This window comes from Ambystoma mexicanum, chromosome 2p (assembly GCF_040938575.1).
Source record: "Ambystoma mexicanum isolate Mex_15411 chromosome 2p, UKY_AmexF1_1, whole genome shotgun sequence".
NCBI classification, from domain to species: domain Eukaryota; kingdom Metazoa; phylum Chordata; class Amphibia; order Caudata; family Ambystomatidae; genus Ambystoma; species Ambystoma mexicanum.
This window is the reverse complement of record NC_090923.1, coordinates 1222802707-1222816421: the sequence shown is the minus strand read 5'-3', so window position 1 is coordinate 1222816421 and position 13715 is coordinate 1222802707. Positions and strand designations below refer to the sequence as shown.

The window sequence follows — 13715 nt, the reverse complement described above, 5'->3', positions numbered from 1 at the left end:
GGAACTGACGTTCCAGGGAGAGGGCCCAGATGGGGCAAAGAAAAGGTGGTAAGTGCACCAGCGAAAGTATAAAGGGGGAATGAGGGGTGCAGGAAATAGTGATCAATGTGATCACTGCGCACCTCCATTTTCTGATTCGCCATATTCGTACGCAAAATTAGGGGGCGGGCAGCGATCGCATAGATCCCATCGAAAGAGGAAGAAGTCAGCCTCCAACGTCTGAATCAGATGCAAATTAACGGGTGGGCTGGAACTCCACTTAGGTCAGGTCAGGTTAGGCCATGGAGAACAGTCTGCAATAGGCTAGACTGGATGCTTTACCATGTCCTCCTTAGTTTCAGACTCAAAACGTTGCATTCCTGCCGGGCAATACTCTGCTGGGACATGTTGGGCCCGCTGCAGTCTTTGCATCCCTTCAGACTGCTTCTGTAGGCCCGAGGCTGCAGTTTAACATGGCAAAGGTTTGAGCAAACACACCTGTCGACTTGGAGGTGTCCAGGGGATAGAAGGGTTAAAAAGGGACACAGCAAGACTGTTTGCTCATCTTCCCCCCCCCCCATCCTCCGAAGCAAATAGGACAGTGCAAGTCATTAGTATCTGGCATATGCCCTCGGCCCCAGCAATGATCCGTATCTGCCGCTCTGTGGGGTAATGACACATTCTATCCTGATTGGGTGGATCATTGGAATAGCATTGTAGCCCGTCCATGAAGTCAATGCAAGTCTATATATGCACCACCACTGTAATATGCGAGAGCCTAGAATATTCTGCAGGTGACCACTAGGAGATAGGTGGAAAACCAGCTCAAACCAAGGGACCCCATTTTCAGCCAATACAGGGGGGTTTGTGGGAAGAATAAGTTATCTGGATGGACTCGCAATGTAAAGTGGTCTTATGTAGCACCCATTTGCCAATAGTGTTGGCCTCGCTCTGTGCATGGCTCTGTAAGAAAGGAGGGCAGGGTGTGTTAATCGGATAGTGGGAAGGCAGATGCAGAAACGTTTGGTGTTGATGGATGCAGGTCGAAAGTACCAGTCACCTGTGTCCCGATATGAGCATCTCTATGTTTGTGGCTGGTACAGACTGGGCAGGTTAGCTATATGGGCTTAAAAAATGAATAGCACTGATGCCTTTGAGAGGACAGCAGTTGGGCACGAATGTCAGTCACCTGTTAATCTGCTTATGCTCAAGCCATATCGACCGTTCATAGGCACAGGCTTGTCACGACAACCCGGATCTCGATGTAGGTCAGTTCATCTCCATTTCTGGACCGACATGTGACTGACTCTCCTCCAGCCCCGGCGGCCTTTCAGCCTGCCCAGTGTTGACACAGTGTTTCAACTCACGTATAGGTCTGTAAATAGGCCTCAAGAGCACAGACATTGTAGAGAAGCAGACATGTACGTCACCGATAGGCTTCACCCACCTCCGTCATACTGAATGACAGGAAGACACTGTGCATGACACCAGGTATCATCCCAATACTGCATCGAGCGTATGAGACGTGCTATGCACTTAGACAACCATATCAATGTACCTTCGTACTGAGGTGGTAGCAGATTTGCCGACACCACTGAATATCAATGAGTTTTAAAGAAGACAGGTGCAAAGTGATGCCATAAGGAGAAGATACACCGACGCACCAAAACGATAGGAGAATACTTAAAGAAGATGTAACTGAAGAAACAAGAGTAAATTTACATACAAGCAAGAACAAATCATATATACAAAGATAAGTAACAAGGTGAATAATACATGTATATACGCAGAAACGCAAGGTAGATGAGTCATATAGAAGATTGCTGGAGTAGAAACATAACACAGGTCAAACGCCATGTTGAAAAGATGGACGCCGGTTCCCAATGAATGTAAGCGAAGAGCTCGAAGAAGCGAGAGCAGAGCTGCAGAGCTGCAGAACCGACAGAGGCTAGAAATATAAATTCATGCATGAATAAAGAATAGCTGCTGGCCAGAGACCAAGGATGCCACAGCGAGGAGCTACTGAAGGGTACAAGGGGAGTTACCGAGAATAAGTAGGACATATTTCTCTTGGATTAAGTAAATGAGTGAACATTTACGAGTGCCAAGTATTGACAATAAAGATGCAGAAACGCCTATGTGAGATGGAGCAACAAAGTCTCGGAGGCCGAAGAGGATAATGACACCTGAAGAATCAAACAGCACTAAATAAAAGGCGAAATAGACAAAATAGTGGCCTCTTCAAACGTGGTGCAAGATCAGAAAATAAGGGCTATTCATAAGTCCTGGCTGAAGATAACGATGTACCTGAACTCCCTTTAAAGTTCCAGAGAAGAGAGCATCCAGCAAGGTCAAGTACAAAGGAAAGGCCTTGGCTGATCGGATGATGCAACTAATTGTGCAGCAGTCTGACATTGTTCTCTGCACCAGAGTTTTGTTTTGCATGCATGCTGCCAGTGACCGGAGTGTCCAAGGTTGGGAGAAGATGCCAACCTACCACGAGGGCCTATCCAACGATGACCATACAATATTGCATGAGCCAATGCGCTAGTTCTGCTACTATAAGCTGTATTATACAATAGTTATGGGGAAATTAGAGGCTTGCATGCCAGAGAAGGGGCAGCCAATAAGGTTACTAACACTTATAGACTCTATAAGTAGGCATGTTCCCCTAACCAATCCCCAGGTCCGATGGGTTTTATTATTTGCCACATGTCATAGCTGACACACATTGAGGTATAAAGTCTTTGTGTACCCGTGTGTGGACTACAATTTATTGTTCGCCAGATTGCCCTACTTTATTCAATTGATAACAAAAGTAGTATTTTGCCATATTCTTTGAGTTTGTCAGGTTATTTGGGTCAAAGATTATGTTATGTTAATTCCATTCTGCGCATAGATATGCTCAAAACGTCCTACTGCACAACACTAAAACAGAACAGGTTATTAGTCCACATTCGTTCTCGGTAGAGGGGCTCCCACACCTTTTGCACATATGTTTAGGGACCTGGAGTTTCACCCTAAGTTACCCAGGGCAATCCAGACATGGAGCCCTTGCTCACTGTGCCCTGGAGAGGCTCAGCTTCACCTCGTTTATGAGGCCCAACAAGGCTGAAACACGTGCCTGTGGTTGCTGTTGGTACCCTTGCTCGGAGGAGATTTGCCTGGCGTTTCGGTGCTGGACTGCACCAGTGGGTGGAACAAAGACTGATATGCAAATGTATATTTCTCCTCTGTGAATGGTACAGTGAGAGAAAACGTTGTTGTCGACCCTCCAGAGTGGGCACCTTCCCAGAGAACAGATTTGGCCGTGTTTGTTCTCCGTAGAGGTGCTCCAAGACCGTTTTTTGCTTTAACTAAAACAGATACTGCTCTGCTCGATACGAGTCCGATTTACCCCCACTAGGCCTTTTGGCGAGACGAGCCTTCCGGGCTGTTTGTAGGTTCCCAGACAGGGCAGTCCGTCGTCGACACTGACGTCGGGGCTCAATAGTTCACTTCTTGGGAAACGTTCGAAAAGTGAACGGAAGGTGCTCGGCTGACAGCACTTTCGCCTTCCTCCTTCCTGCAGAGATGTCCGGCCCTCCCTCCCCCAGGTGCTCCCTGTTAAATCATTCACCAGAGTAAGCCAATACTACATGACTGGCAGCCACTGGGGCGTACACTGCTGTGCCCGAGGGGCATCAAGAGAAGGCGGAGGGGGGCAGAACCAAATGACCTGCCCCAGAGGTCACTGCGGAGGAAGAGGGCAGTCATGTACAATGGCCCCATGGAGCGTGGGGCAACCAATCACGTGCACAAAAAGGTGCGTGGTCTGTGAAAGCCACCAGAGGCACGATCTGGAATTACAATGATGTCGGGGCGTGTGTCTGTGCGACATAGGACGCGGACGGGGGCATTTCTTTTTTGTAGAACGCGAATTGGAGGGGAAAAAAGGCATTCCAAAGGTTGAAAATCTGTAACTCACATTCATGACTGATTGTAAAAGGTGTGTGCTTTGCTAAGCCACTCGCGTGTATATAGTTATGTTTTAAGTTAACATTGTGAGGCATTATGGCGCCTCAAGAAACCCCCCCACACGGCCATTATAAAAGGTAATGGGGTGGTTGTGTGCGCGCGCGTTCCCGTCAATTTTACTCTCTGGTAGTACCCAACAAAGTTATTCGTCATAGCGTTTAAAGCATGCAGCCTAGAAACGCACAGCTGAGACCTACCCAAAGACCTCTGCGCAAGTATCCTAACCCACCGAGTCCCTTGCAAAAATGAAGTTCGTTTCCGGTTAGAAAACACCTGCACTGCTTCCTCCATGGACAGGGGCAACACACTCTTCAGACCGCCTCGGTCTTTGCTCGGACAGTGGGAATACTTCCCCAATGTCCTTAAACGGCTCTTTTTACCACAGCAGTCAAAGGTTTACCCGACACCCTCTTGGGTACCGAGTCTGCCAGGCCTAGACACCCAAGCTACTCCTCACTGATGACGCCCAACAAGGCTGAAGCATGTCTGGGGATGCGTGTGGTCTCGTGCAGAAGGGATGTGACCAAGCAGTTCGGGCTGGACTGCCCCTTGTGTTGGGATTCAGCTTGAATTGTATAGGGCCTTTGCCCTTATGTAATGGCTTGGCAGGCAAAGAATGATGCTCTGGAGGGTTGCCCAGAGCTTTGCCTGTGGTTACCATCGATGCAAAACCTTCCAGGCATCACCTTTTCGTTTTGCTTCACGCTCTCGGTGCAAGACTTGGGCATTTACATCGTTCTTGAAGCATGACATGATGTTAATTGCCAGTCCACCCGACCCCCCCTCACCTGTCCCAGACAAGGCTACCGTGCGGACCCCTTCTTCTGGGACACCAGCTCTGAATCTTCAGTCACCACGCCCGACCCCTTTCTTGCCAGACAAACAAGGCTCTGCAGAAGGGGTACCAAGGCAAGTCATGCCCCCGCCAGAAGTCCATCGGGAGGTTCCTAGAAGCAGAGGCGTTGCTAGGGGGGGCTAAGGGGGCTGTAGTGACCCCGGATAGAATCTCAGGAGCTACAACCAAAAGGCTTAGGCTGCCCCCCCCCCACCCCGGGTCCCGCCAGTTCCGACATTAGCTTAGCCCCTGATCTTTTCCAGACCTAGCAACACCCCTGCCTAGAAGTGTTCAGCTCAAGACGCTATACAATACTGACATGTGGACGTCAGAAGTGGAAACAAGTCTCAAAGTATAGAACAATACTTATTCTCTGCGGACGTGAAAACCATCCCCCCTTTGGACAATTTCCATGCTATGCGAGCTGGTATGGCTTGGAAGCCTCATAACCCAGAAACAGAATCACCACTCTGGCGCTCACCGGGACTGTCAGTGAAGCATTCATTTAGCTGGGCCGCACCCGACAGACATGACCTGGGCACTCCAAAACACATGGCACTCTCTTTACATTAAACCAGGGTTGCTCTATAAGGCAATCCAGCCAGTCCCCCCCCCCCCCCAACCAAGATAGGCAGATTCCCCCCAGTGCCGCTCCCCCTCTTCAAAGGGAGGGGGGGGGGAACAATCGAACAAAAGGAGAGGGAAGAGGCAGGAAGCCACACACACAGATGCTAAGTGGCTGTCGGCACAAGCCGGCCATTTGGGTGGCCAGTAGCCATATTCATGGCATAGCCCAGGGCACATATGCCCTACTATATAGGCAGGGCTGCAGAAAAAAAGAAAAAAAAAAATACACTGCGACCGGAATGTATTTGGACTCTGCATTCGCAGACCCAGCTTCTCGTTTGACCCAATGCCAACCACCCCTGCAAAAGGTACAATTGGTCTAGCAGGAAAGGCAGCAAGGGAGTGCTCCCCAGCCAATTTACAGATCCCAAACACACGGACCTGGGAGCCCACGCTGGGGGGCAGCCTGTGAGCAAAGAAGGGCAACTTCCAGTTCCTGGCCCAAGTGGCCAACTAAGATAACGCTGCACACCCGTTTGTTGAGAACACCCATAATTCTCAGTTATGTATTATTAGTGTTGCGTTTAATAAAAAGCCACAGCCTTTTTATTGCCAACACAAAACAAGTTTCCAAGTATGTTTGTATGTATTTACCGTGTAGCGTGTATGACCCGTAGGGCTAGCGGTTCCACAGCTCAAAACCCCACCCTCGGGCCTCACTGAGAGCCATGGGCACATAAAGCTCTTAAATACCCTCGCTGAGCTCGGGCCTTTAACTCTGTACACGGCCCATAACGCCTGCCAGGACTTCTTCAGGATAGGTCCATAAAGCTTAAAGGGCCCGAGGAACTCGACACAACCAGCACTGGGCACTGTATCCCAGATGAGGCCTCGTTCAACGCATGCGCAGGAGTAACACTACTTCACCCAGGCGATCCCCCAGCACAGAGACCCTTAATCCAAAGATGTCCGAGGAGGGGAGACTCGGGGAAGTCTGAAGCGGAAGGGGCTACACAATGAACAAGGATTATTAACGTGCAATACGACAAGGAGGAAGATGGGGTCCAAAGCAGCGAGGACTCCGACTCTTTCCACTGCTCTTCGGAAAGGAAGGAGGGTTTCAGCAGCCCCGTCTCAACAGGATGGCTGGGGGGTCAAAAAGAGTCAAGTGATTTCAGAGTTGGCGCAGGACGGTAAAGCGGTCTGTGTTACGCTTTAACAGAGTTAGAAGTTTAGGGGGACTGGGAGCCACTTAACTCCTGCAAGAGCCTGGTCAGCTAAAGACCAACTAATACGTTTGGCTCCTGAGGCCAACTGATGCCGTACACACACACCTATGTGAATTTAACTCTCTGCATTTCAGACAAGCTATAAAGAAACTTTGGGACACGTCTATACAAGATTTACAGCAGAAGGGCTAAAGGAGAACATATAGGGATAGTATGTGGAAGTTCTATATGTGGACGGCAGTGTGCTAGTCCCTGGTCACTGACTAATGCTGGACACCCAGGAACTGCTACTGCAATCTTCCTTTCGATCCGTGCGGTCAATAAAAGGACCAGTTGTAAACAAAACACTATGATAATGCTTCGAGGCAGGAAAGAGTGCGGGTGGGGATAACTGTACATTTGTTCGAAAGTAAACGAACTAGAGAGAGCGGCCCCATGTACAGGGGAGGGCGGCCAAGACAAGGGGGTGTCGAGATACGATAACAAAAGAGGGGCGGGGGGGGGGGTGGAGGAGGAATGACATTTGCCAGCTAGCTATAATGTAAAATATACAAAAACAACCATTTCGAAACTTAGATTCTCCAGCTTATACTTTATAAAACTTTGGTGTTAGTTTTACCCTGAAAGGGTTGTTACACCAGAGATCGGCGACGTCTACACGTACGTTGCCCAGCATACAATAAATAGCGTGGATCATTTAATCAACCTTAGCGTGACAAAAGGCAGAGCCTGAGGTGACGGGCTGCGGCAGGCCCGGGGCTCACACACACTCTACCCAGCAGAGTCACCCCCATCCTGCCCGCTTCTCAAGGCGGCACCGGGCCGCCCTTACCACAAACACAAGGCCGGGGGAGTGCTGGCTGGCGTCTCTCTGACGCTCGGACTAGGCGGCATCAGAGTGTTCCCGTGCACTCACCCGAGTCAGGATCGAACGAGTAGCCCCTGCAAGTCACAGAAGGCAGAGGCAAACGGGAGCTCTATGCCCATTCCATCCCACACCCCTCTGCTGCAGGAGGATACCCAATCTAAACAGGAGGGACCAGCAGTTCAGCCGTTCTAAATAGGTGCCCTCAGTCCTGGGCTGGTCATTGTAACCCTGTGTTCCGCAGACTGATCAGACATGCAGGAGTAGTAGAAAGCGCCAAGGCCGTGGAGATTACTCGGTACCCGCCTAGCCCACCCCCTGGGCACATTGCAAGGTAGACAGCTATGCCAACTGTGGAAGTCCCAGGACCCGGCGAACGGGATCCATTCACGTGGGTGGTATAGCACCCCCGCCTCCCTGGGACCCCATGCCAGGAGCGATACTCTCATCCCGCCAGGCGTTTGTCTATTTATGGTTTTCTGGACCATATCTCAACACTAAATACAAGACTGTAGGTAGGCGTACACGGGGCTAAAAGTGGAGGGTACACGCGGGTGGACGCAGTCCCCCACCCCCTTTATTCACAGGGCACCTTGATATGCTAATTTCTGGTGACGCCACATTCAATTGGTATGTTAATAAGTCCCCCACCTATTTTTTAGGACTTCACCCCTGAGGGGTGGGGGGGCAGGTTGCTTCTCACATCTGACAGCTTGCTGGCACACGGGCACCGTACAGCGCGGGATACAGGGGCCGCTTGCGGTTCCAAGCAAAGGGGAAGCGTTGAGTTACGCTCCAACGGCGGCGATAGAGATGCCAAGAGAGCAGGTCGCACAGCAGCAGCCTAGTATGTGGGACTTCTATCAAAATGACCACTAATAATCACAAAAAAAAATACCTCACCTCGCTTCAACTGCCCAGCACTGCTCTGTTTGGTCAGACCCAGTTCTTCATTGCCACCCCCTTCTTGGGGTCGAAGGTCCAGCCTCTGCGAATGCCGGACTCTCCCCAGCGGATCTCCGCAGAAAGTGCCCACTCCAAACAAACTGTCCTCCCCGAAGGCTGCCCGCTCGGGAGTACAAAAGCTGCCCTCCCTCCCGCAAGCGGAAAGTTGCCAAAACTCGGGGTGTGGGGCGACACGGGTCCGGTGCCGCTTTCCCCTGCCCGCCCGATAGCCGGCCAGCCGGCGACGCTCTTTGCCGGGATCCCTGCCTCTGGCTTTCCAGCCTTATCAGCCTCTGCAAGCCGAGTTCCTGTAACTCTCACTGGGACGCCCTGTCCCTCCCCGTCTCCTCCTCCCCTCCCCCTCCGTTCCCAGGGGAACAGAGAACACCTGATTCCTGCCTGGATCCACTTCCGCCAGTGAAGGGAGGCCTGCTGAGCTGCAACAAGTCCTGCCTGTTGCGTACACCAGCAGAGTGCCAATGTATACACCGGCTGTACGCGAGCAGCAGAGCGCCTACATACCCAAGTAAAGAGCGCCATCAACCAGGAACTATATTCATTGTGTGGATACCAGGGGATTTTCCAAGATGGCCCTCACTGTACAACGCATACGCTTCCTACACGTAAATGTACGTTGGTTTAATGCTATAAGAGAACCGCGATCCTTCAGAAAAATATATGCTGTGCATATCCTAGTAGAGCCCCCTATAGATATACCCCAGCAGGGCACCAACATTAGCAAAAATACACACGAGTCGAGGACTGACACCCTCCATAAATATGCACTATGTGTCCAGGAGCACAGCACGACAGTGGAGTAACTTTACTGAAAATGTTGGGGGGCGGACATGACACCTGTAGAAAAGCCGGGTGCCCCAGCCAAATGAATGTCGACAAAATGGTGAGCCATGAAAGTTTGGGGGTGGGGGGGCAAACACCCCTGCCCCCCATAAAATTACACCCATGCAGCACGATCATCTCCCAGAAATATCAGCCGCAGCCGCATGAGCAGAGTACAACCATCACCGCAGGACTGTACTCAGACTGTACTCACTCCGTGTACATGAGCCGAACAGCCACATCCCAGCAGGCGTAACCAGACACACATGGGCAGAGAGCCATGGCAACCCCTGCAAACCAGACACACATGGGCAGAGAGCCATGGCAACCCCTGCAAACCAGACACACATGGGCAGAGAGCCATGGCAGCCCCTGCAATCCAGACACACATGGGCAGAGAGCCATGGCAGCCCCTGCAATCCAGACACACATGGGCAGAGAGCCATGGCAGCCCCTGCAAAGTGTACAGGCTGTACATGTGCCAGTAGAGGACACGACACCGTTAACATGGGCAAATGGCGATCAGCCCCTAGAAAAATACAGCAATTTTACTCCCAGGACGCTCCAGCCGCACTGCAAATATACTGTTTCGTTTATTGTTTTATTTAGTTTAAACAAACCTTTATCCAATCTTTTAAACAATTCACAAAGTTAGTTAATACATTTCATAATCTTTTTTCTGTGCACTTCCAAAATCTGCCGTAAGTCTGTACCATAATTTCAATTTATATACAGTTCGATCAGTCTTATCAAGCCACCATGACCAATCATAACAAAAACCGAGCCAGCCAACAAAGTGCTGCACGAGAGCTACCGCCCCTGCAACCGCAACCTGAACCCCAACCCCAAAGGAAACCCAAAGGAAATACAAACCAAACACGTCACCAAGAATGCAACCGTGACAATCCATACCAATAAAATAAATAAAAGGGAGAAACGACCCCGACACCAACCACACAGCGGACCGCCAAATAACTCAAAATGCAGCGAAAACAAATTGGACCAAAAGAAAGATAATGGTCAGAGAAAACTGTCACCCTCAGTTAAGTCTTTGCATCCAGCGACTACAAGCCAAATTGCAATCTAATCAAATTGATAGGGATACTTTCAGGAAGACCTAAAATAAGTCGCCAACACTGCCCTTCTAGTTGCAATATTTCCCTAAACTCAAACCCTATTCCATAAAAGAAAGTGACAAGCGATCTCTCGCCAGAATGTCAAAACAATGCAACAGTCCTCCGTCTGAAATCCTACTCTAACCTAACCAGTTTCTCTATTAAAGAAACTTACAAACAGCAGAAGAATTTGGGGAGTTTTGTATTTTGAGAGATGGCTGCTGGCTACTGACCCTCATTTGGGTGTCCCTGTTAGAAAAGGCCTGTGCTCTTGGTTCCAGTTTGCAGTAGACAGTTCTTGGTGGGATGCACTTGTGTCCAGAGGCCCCAGCTCCAAATCTCTCTGTTTCTTTCCAGTACCTTTGAGACTCCTCCCATCTCTCCCCTTGGGGATTCTGTTAGTCGGGGTTCCTCTTCACTCAAAGGGTTTCTCAGTCTCTCCCCACCCTGAGCTTTTCTCCCTCTCACTCTGGGGTTTTCTCTGTCTCTCCCCACTTTGGGGATTTTTCGGTTCTTCCCCACTCTCGGGTGTTTCTCATGCCTATTCTGGGATTTTCTCGGTTTCTTCCACTCTATGGGGAATTCCTCTTTCTAAATTCCCACTCTATGGTTTTCTCTGCCCCCAGCTCACACTCTGGGGTGTACCTCTTTCTTATGCCCAACTCCAAGGCACTTCTCTTCATCTGTCCCCTTTCTGGGGCGCTTCGCTTTATCACTACCCTCTCTGGGGTTCTCACTGTTCTGCCTCAATTTGGCCTTTGCTTCTTCCTCTCTCTTTTGCCATCCTCCCTTTTCTGTTGAGCCGCCGCACACCTAATTGTCTGGAGCGGTGCTCCTCAGGAGGGGCATGGGATTGGGTCAGGTCTCTTCTCATCTCAGAGACACTTATGCAACTCTTTAACTGGGCTCCATGGTGGCTAGTTGAGGCTCTGCTCCCTTTTTACGCACAGTTCAGTCTCGGTGGAGTCGCATGCACGACTTCTCAGCTGGGCTCTGCGTCGGCTGGTCGAGGGTCTGCTCCCTCTTTCTCGCAGTCTCTCAGTGCCTCTTTGGTCAACTGTTGAGTGCATCCTGCTGCACCCTCCTGGCGCATCCGGGTCCTTCACACAGGCACTGGAGAGCCAAAGGGCTAGCAGAGAGACTACACAAATAGAAACGCTGTGGAAGGGTGAACCGAAAATAACAACCCTAGGTGGGGATACGCGCCAGCAGATAATTCAATGGCCTGAAGGACCAGAGAGCCAAATTCAAACTCAGAAGCCAAGCCACTCATGGAGGGTGGAGAATCACGATAAGCCAAATCTGATATTAGAGCCAGAGGCTCCATGTGGGACCAATAAAACACATTGCCTGGAAGAAACCGAAGCACCCTGGAAGGGTGAGCACAAGGCACAAATCACGCAGTTGAGCGACATACAAATCAAAGTGTTGAATATACAGAACAAACTTTGCAAGTTGAGCAGGGCATTGGTGAGGGGGATAAGAGTTCCCTTTTGTATAGAAACCTAAGAAAATCTATGGAACTTGATTGAGCTGTACTAGCAGGCCAAGGACCTGAAACACGAAGAAGAGAACCTGAGAGACAATTGGGTGGGGGTCACGCACCAGCCCGCACAATCAAGAAAAGGGGGGGCAGGAACACTTCTCTTGGCTTAGTTATGTTGGTTTTGTTATTAGTGGTATGGTCAAAGGAGGTCTGCCCTGAGAGAGAAGATGGCTCAAGGACTGCTAAATGGGTGCGCGTGACAAGATGTTGAGAGTGATACAAAGGATGAATTGTCTTAGTGTGCACAGAGGAGATGGGTGCCAAATGGTTACCTGCAGTGTTTGTGGGGCCAGTAGATGTCTATTGTGTAATGTGGACAGTAGAATGGTGATCTCTGTCATGAGTGTATAGGTGCAGTCAATTGAGATAAAAGAGGCAAGCTTTGGCTTTTGCCAGATACTAGCATAACGGTACAGCCAGGCCGATGTATGGCAATTGGTGTTCATAACTGTGCATATTATAGCATTGCCTTGCAAATGCCGATCTCATGCTTATATGCTTATAAAAGAGCCAAAACTGTTGTCTTTGCCAATGCTTGTTTTTTTAACAGGAATTCAGTGCAGGGAACACATGCAAGGGCATACAATTAATGAAGTGGCTGAAGGCACGCTTGGTTAACACATTTTGACTACATTAGGAGCGGATTTACAGATGCAGTTCAGCCATTACCTCCCAGAAGACGGTTTAGACAAAACGAAGAGACCCCATAGTTGGATGTTACGGAGCAATAGAGATATTTTAAAGAAATCCGAAGAGGGTCTGTTTTGGGCGGGAAGGGGCATCTACTGGGTGGAAATAGCCATAGGGAGCAGCCTAGCCATGGGCGGACAATGGATGAGCAAAGACCAAAATAACACCAATAGGCTGTGTCCCCCTCACACCGCATCTTCCTTCTATCTGTACTCCCATGCCGATATCCTTGGTTAATTGCCAACATTAAAAAGGGATTTCTGAGCGAATTATTCATAAACATGTTTCTTAACATTATGGTTTATAAATGTTAAATCTTTTTTTTAAATTTTTTTATTGAAAAAACTACAGTTTGAATTCATAAAACAAACTTTTGTTTCAAAGGATAAGCAAGTTAACCAGGAAAAGAAAAAAGAGAAACAGCCAAACGAACAAGAAAAAAAGGATATAGGAGAAGAAAAAAAAACAAGTTGAGCACCACGAGCACTCCCAAGGAATAGCACCACCGATACTAAGGTTTAAACGTCAACTTTCAAAATCATATCAAAGTAATTCACAGTTGCAGATGCAAGTTTTATGTTGGAACCGGAAATAATCCTAGCCCACCACCCCTCCATATCATCATCTGAAGGTGCGAATTGTCCGAGATCTAAAGATCGTTGAGTGGCAGTCTGCGTACATTCAATTAGCAGATGTTTGGCTGTTTCAATCGAATCTCCACAGAAACGGCAGAAATTATCTTTTAAGGAGTTGTCCTTTCTTTGCCAAAGAATTTCCTTGGTTTTTAGAATGCTGGCTCGGAACCTTAGAAATTGTTCTCGATGATAACGAGACGGACAGTGCAATAAGTAGCGTGCTGGTTCATTTAGTTTCCTACAATCGCCGCCCATCAATTTTGTTGACTTCAGCTTTAGTCTTAAGTCGTTATTGATGATCCACGCCCAGTTGTCGAATTTCTTTTTTGCGTGTTGTGGGCGAGTTAAAAGATCTTGGTTACTGATGTTTGCTGCAGATAGAAAAGCCGATAATTTACAAAACCATGTATTAAGAAGGTCTCGATTGTTCGGCGTCTGGTTGTTGGCAAAGA

At 49.1% G+C, this 13715-nt stretch overlaps 1 protein-coding gene across 7 annotated transcripts in view; it reads right to left on the bottom strand.

Annotated features, from left to right (window-relative positions):
* CCDC120 (coiled-coil domain containing 120) overlaps positions 1–13715 on the bottom strand; it is a 573003-nt gene that overhangs the window by 250104 nt on the left and 309184 nt on the right. For 3 of the 7 annotated variants that reach the window (XM_069645500.1, XM_069645497.1, XM_069645504.1), the window contains exon 1: positions 8396–8738. The exons of the other annotated variants lie outside the window; for them this stretch is intronic. The gene's annotated coding sequence lies outside the window, so the exon portion shown is untranslated. Of the gene's footprint in view, positions 1–8395; positions 8739–13715 lie in introns of those variants that run through there. 7 annotated transcript variants of the gene reach the window in all.